Below are 6,270 nucleotides of genomic sequence, written 5' to 3' on the forward strand. Positions count from 1 at the left end.
GGCCTCCATGAGAGGTGACCACCAGAATATGCTCATAACACTGAGCTCCCTAGGGCTGTCACTGGGACAGACCCTCCTCAGGGGTACCTGTAGGATAGGAACTTCAATTAATGGCAGACACTGCCAGCCCACCTCTTCCCACCCATCTGGGTTCTAGCAGGGTACGAATCTTGGGGTATGCCATGATGTCACCATTTTTAGTAATGGCCATCTGGTTTACCAAGTCTTTTATGCCAGAGAAAGAGAAAGACCTCAATTACTGGTGACAGCAACCCCAAGAGACCTTGACAGCAACCCCAAGAGACCTTGAAAAATGCCCTGAAATTCCAAAAGCTCAACATCAACGTTACCAAGAAGATCATGTTCCTGGAAGAGATTATGGGTATCTTCACAGTTATGGCTGCCTTCATCCTGATAAGCTGGCTACACCACAACCCAGAGGGGAAGGAGGGGGAAGAGACATGGCTGAAGATGGACAAGTTCCCCTTTGTGGCCCTTTCCAAGGTGATCATGGATGGCAGTCGGAATTACATGTACCAGAAGAATAGAACTGATGTGAAGTATGAACTGGATGAGAAGACCATGGCCACAAGACTGGGCAGCCTGGACCTCATCAGCGTTTGGAAGAACTTCAAACCCAGACATAAATACTCCCCACTATGTATGGAACCGCACTGAACTGCAGGCCTTTGACCCCTCCAGGGTGGACTACCTCACAGGTCTCTTTGAGCCCAGGGACATACAATATGATTTGAATCAGAACTAACTGACTCGTCACTCTGAAATGGTGGAAGTAGCCCTCTGGATCCTGATAAATAATTCCAAAGGCTTCTTCTTTCTGGTGGAAGAAGGCAGGATGGACCATGGGTAACTTGAGGGCAAAGCCCAGCAGACACTGAATCCGGCAGTGGAGATGTACCAGGCCATCAGAAAGGCAGAGGACGCCTTGACTATAGTTACTACCAATCATTCCCACATTTTCACTTTCTGTGGATACCCTCCCCCATCACTCCTCATCCTGCAACATCTTCGGTCTGGCTCCCATAGTGAGCAACATGGTCAAGAAGCCCTTTATAGCCATTCTGTATGGCAACAGGCTTGGATATAAGCTGGTGGATGGTGAACGAGAGAACATATCCATGTTGGATTATTTGGATTATGCTCACAACTACCAGGTCAAATTTGCTGTCTCCCTGTGCCACGAGACCCACAGTGGGTCATGGCAGTCTTTGCCAAGGGTCCTATTGTACACCTGCTTCACAGAGTCCATGAGCAGAAATATATCCCCCATGTGATGGCATATGCTTCCTACATTGGGGCCAATGTTGCTTGACCACTGTGCCTGGGCCAGCTTTGTGAACAGCCTCTCCCCAGGAGACCTACTGTTTCCACTACCTCAATGCATCCTGTTCTGAGTGCCCAGGTCCTATGGCCCACAATAGACAGCCAGTTCCCCTCCCTTTGTGGCCCAACACCTGGCAGCCCAAACTCAAGGGAGAGGCCCAGGCAACCTCCAGCAGGAACAGAAGTTTGGTACCTGCCTCACTTCAGCACAGAATCATCCATTGGTCAGATTCTTGGCTCTGCCTTTATCTGTACTCACTGCCCTTTGGCCAGCAGGGCAGGTTTCTCTCTTGGGCAGGCAGGACACAGACTGCAGATTCCAAAAGCACCTTATTTTTTCTACTCAATGTATTTTTCAGACCTTGAAACCTCCAAGGATTGCAGATCTGACCTTCTCTACCCCCATCCCTTCCCTCTGGAACACTGGGGCCCATAGTCAAGGCCAGTCCCCAAGCTCAACCTTCCCTGGATGGAAGAGCATGTCTGCTTAGGGTGAGACTCCCAGAATATCACTTCCAGGGTTGGCTGTCTACCCAGGTTTGTCATGCTGGGAATAGCAGCAGAGCAGGACAAGACACACATATACTCTCCATTCAGGTCTATAGACATTCGGTAACCTTACTTCACTGAAGTTGGCTCTTTTTTGGAACAGACATTTTGTTGGTGGTGGTTAAAAGGGACACAAGACATTTAAATAAAATGTCCCAAATATTTCTGAGGCCAGAGTTTAGTCTTTGGCATCAATGGAAAAGAGAGCAAAATAGGCTCATTGCTCATTAAAGAACTGGAGTCAGGGCAAGGGCATGCAGAGATGTCAGGGTTCTGCCCAACAAGGTAGAGGCCTCACTGCTCACTAGCTGTGATGCTGGGATCCACTGTTTCAGTGACCCTGCAATGAGAGACAATCCACTTGGGGGTCAGTGTAAAGAGGGAAAGACAGGAGAGGGAGAGGGGGAGATAGGAGAGGGAGGGAGACAGGAGAGGAGAGAGGGAAAGGGAAGAGAAAGACCTTTGTCACTAAACCCACAGTAGGGAGGGCTTCAAATGACCTGTGGCATCTTCATAGCATGACACTCACTATATAGCCAAGTGCAGTGTACTTCTGCATTCATCAGGAAATCCTGAGCATGTGCTAGACAATGTAGAGGATCTATAGTTGCCTGGCAGTGGTTGGTGGAAAGGCCCTTTGAGGCACTGACCATTGCACAAGCATATGTGCAATAAGTTTGATCCCCAGAATCCATGGAAAGTAGAAAAGTTACTCCACAAGTTTGTCCTACCACCTCACACTCACTTGTGCTGTAGTACACACCCCCACTCCCTCTCACAGATACAATCATACTAGAGGTTCTTGGTGAATGAGATGGGCATTTCTTCCCTTGCAGGGCTTGTAGCAACCTAGGAAATAATCTTCCCATGCTCACTTCTCATGGGAATACTACAGACAGTGGGGAACAGTCCTTCAAGTTTGCTTTTCTTGTCTCAAATCCCTTTGCTTGTGAGAATGAACACTGGCCCCTACCTATAGCCAGTAACTGGTCTGTATATTCATTCAGCACCCTCCCATCACCCATTTCATGAGGTAGTCCTTCCCACCACCCACTTCATGAATGAGGACATAGTGTGGGAGGCCATATGATTGTCAAGGTCTCCCACATTGTGGACAGAGACTTGAATCCAAATTTGTTTGATGCCACCAATGTTACTACATTTAATGACACCTTTTATTTATAAAACATTTCCAAATTCCTGTCCAACCAGTCCTAGCCAATATCTCACAATTCAGACTTCACACCAGTTAAGCAGGAACTAAAACAGAGTATCTGGAGTGTACATCTTTCTGTTCTGAAAGGGCACTGATCAAATTTTATTTTGAGCTTCTCAGCAGTCAAAGTAAAAGGGGAATCACAGCTAAGCTGATGCTGGGATGAAAAATTAAATTGTATACATTCTTTCCAGGACAGAGATCCCTGTCTCATTTTGAGGTGTAGATCACAGCACCCTGAGCATAATCTCTTTGTCATCCTTGCTATCTCTCTGGACTGTCTATCATTTAAGCAGTTCCTTCCATATATTCACACAAGTTTTTTTTTAATTATTTATTTACATTCTAGTCATTGTTCAGCTCCCAGTGTTCCTGCTTCAGTTCCTCATCCGATTTCTCAATGCCTCAAACTTTTTGTATATAAGTTTTTGAGTTCACCCTTTCCACCAAGAGGGTGCTTTCTCACCACCAGGCCTTCCCTTTCCCCGGGGCCTCAGTTTCTCAAAGATTAGCCTCCTCTTCTCTCACTGAGGCCAGATAGGGCAGTCCTCTGCTATGTATGTGCAGGGGGGTGGGGGGTATTGAACCAGCCAGCCCTCGTAGTATACTGCTTCATTGGTGGCTCAGTTTCTGGAAGCTCCCTGGGGTCTGCATAAGTTGAGACTGCTGGTCATCCTATGGGGTCACTCTCCCTTTCAGCTTCTTCAATCCTTCCCCTAATTCAACCATAGGGATCCCCGACTTCAGTCCAACAGTTGGCTGGAAGAATCTGCATCTGCTTCAGTCAGCTGCTTGTAGGTCTGCTCAGGACATCGATGCCAGGCTCCTGTATGTAAGCACATCATAGCATCAGTAATAGTGTCAGGCCCATAAATGGACCTCAAGTTGGGCTGGTCATTGGACCTCCTTTAGCCTCTCCTCCATTTATGTCCCTGTAGTTCTTTTAGAAAGGAATAATTCTATATCAGGAATTTTGATTGTGGTTTGGTAACCCTGTCCCTCTGCTTGTGGCCCTGTCTATCTACTGGAGGTAGAGTTTTTGAGTTCCCTCTTGCTGCTGTTGGAGATTTTAGCTAAAGTCACCCGCATGTGTACCCCAAGGACATGTACTCCACTATGTTCATAACAGCATTATTTGTAATAGCTGCGGCTGTTTGTTTTAAACATTCCCCAGTACTGCCTGCAGTCTTCCAATGTTAATACCTAAGAATATGATTACCATGAGGAAAAGAATAAAAGAAAAAGAAAAAAAAATGCAATGTTACTAAATGGAGAACATAAAATTATTTAATCCTACCCCCAAAATGTCTGTTCAAATGTGAACAGAACATGGATGACACCAATGGACATGTCAAACTAGATGGGGAAAAGTTCTTGAGGCTTTGTCTCTAATGCTAAGAACTACAGGGAGATGCTGATAATATTTTACACCTTGCTAGTGATTTTGATTTATTTATAGTGGATGTTGGGAATTCAAACTTAGGTCCTTATCCTTTCAAAGCAAGAACTTTTACCCATAGACACATCTATTCAGCTCTACAATTTCTTTATAAACAATAATCTGTCCTTGCATGTGATGGGCAACCTATATATTGAAAAGTGACAATAGAAAATATAAAAATAAATTACTGATCAATATACAAAAATTGAGGCTATATTAAGAAAATTAAGTCTTTGTACTATAATAAATTATCAATAAAGTATATACTTGTGTTCATATGTGAGACAATTTAAACGTACATTGTGTTAAGTTTCTGAAAAATTACATTTTTAGGTCACATATAGAGAAGAAAAATGTGAAGTTTGCATTATTGCTACACATAGAAATATCATGATAGATTATGTTCAAACATACGATAGAGAGATTAATAGAGATTACCTCAAATATAAAGAAAAGTATAAAAATTATTCTTAACACTAAGGCATGAAGTGCTTTTTGAAATGTTCTAGCAACATGCCTAAAGGACTCAACATTTTATTCCACAGATACTTCCTCATCATGTTCATGGCTGCCCTATTCACAATACCTAGGAAAAGGAATAAAGAAAATAAAACACTAAATGTCTTTTAACCAATCAAAGAATATGAAAATGTGATACATAAACAATTTAGTCAGATCAGCTGATGCTCATGATCATTCAAACAGCAGATAGCACTCACATTCAGTTAGTCTGTGACCAAGTGTCCAGATATCTACCAAGAAAATTCATTGAAAAATGATGTGAACACCTATTTTTAGAATAAAATACTCACAGGAAACAATGTAATAAGTTGAGAGTTTATATTGATCAAGTTTTTACTTACTTGAACTAAAACAGTGAAAGTATCCATAACCAGTAACACACACACACACACACACACACACACACACGCCAGATGGTAAGGTGGTACAATACTGATCAAAGAACAAACCCATTTCTATTATGTAACTCTTCATAATGCTCACATTATGAGCATTTAATGTTAGAGACTAGGAAGAGCATGAAGGGGTTAGGTGATATAGTTGGAAGTCTGATGAACAATAAAGTAAGTCCCCTTTCCTTCTTAAATTGCTAAAACTAGTACAACAGTTTCCTACTCAACCATATATATAAGTCACAACTACATATATATTCTAGCATGAAGGTATGGGTTTCCCCAAACACTCTTAAAAGATAGTTCAAAAAGAAGAGTTAAGTTGACTTGCTAACATTTATTTCATTTACTAATACATATAGTTCCAACAGCCAGAATTTTTCTAGTTGAACATGCCATTTAAAGATTGATGAAGATACATTAACAATGCTATGATAAAGAGATAACAAGATGCAGAGATAGTTTCCATCAGTTAAATGCTCAAATCAAATCACTCTAGAGCAGAGGACATAGTTGACAACTCTCCCTTCAAAGTTTTACTCAGATTTGCTTTTATTTGTAAACCTTTTTACATATTGGAAAAGCACAAGTATTAATGAATACTTGAAAAATAATAGCCAGGAATGATGGTGGACACCTGCAATTATACCACTTGGAAAATCCGAGGCAGAATAATAAATGGTTTGAGGCTAGCTAGAATTATAGAGCAAATTTCATGCTAGTATGAGCTGTGAAGAAAAACAATGTTTATGAACATGGAACCAAAAAAATTTTTTTCTTAAAAAAAAAAAAAACTAGCAAAAAAA

The 6,270-nt window shown here is 42.1% G+C and overlaps 1 pseudogene; it reads left to right on the forward strand.

Annotated features, from left to right (window-relative positions):
- Window positions 1-378: 378 nt before the first annotated feature.
- Window positions 379-1,415, forward strand: LOC110286228 (annotated as a pseudogene).
- The last annotated feature ends 4,855 nt before the right edge of the window (window positions 1,416-6,270 follow it).

This window comes from Mus caroli, chromosome X, assembly GCF_900094665.2.
Source record: "Mus caroli chromosome X, CAROLI_EIJ_v1.1, whole genome shotgun sequence".
Classification (NCBI taxonomy): domain Eukaryota; kingdom Metazoa; phylum Chordata; class Mammalia; order Rodentia; family Muridae; genus Mus; species Mus caroli.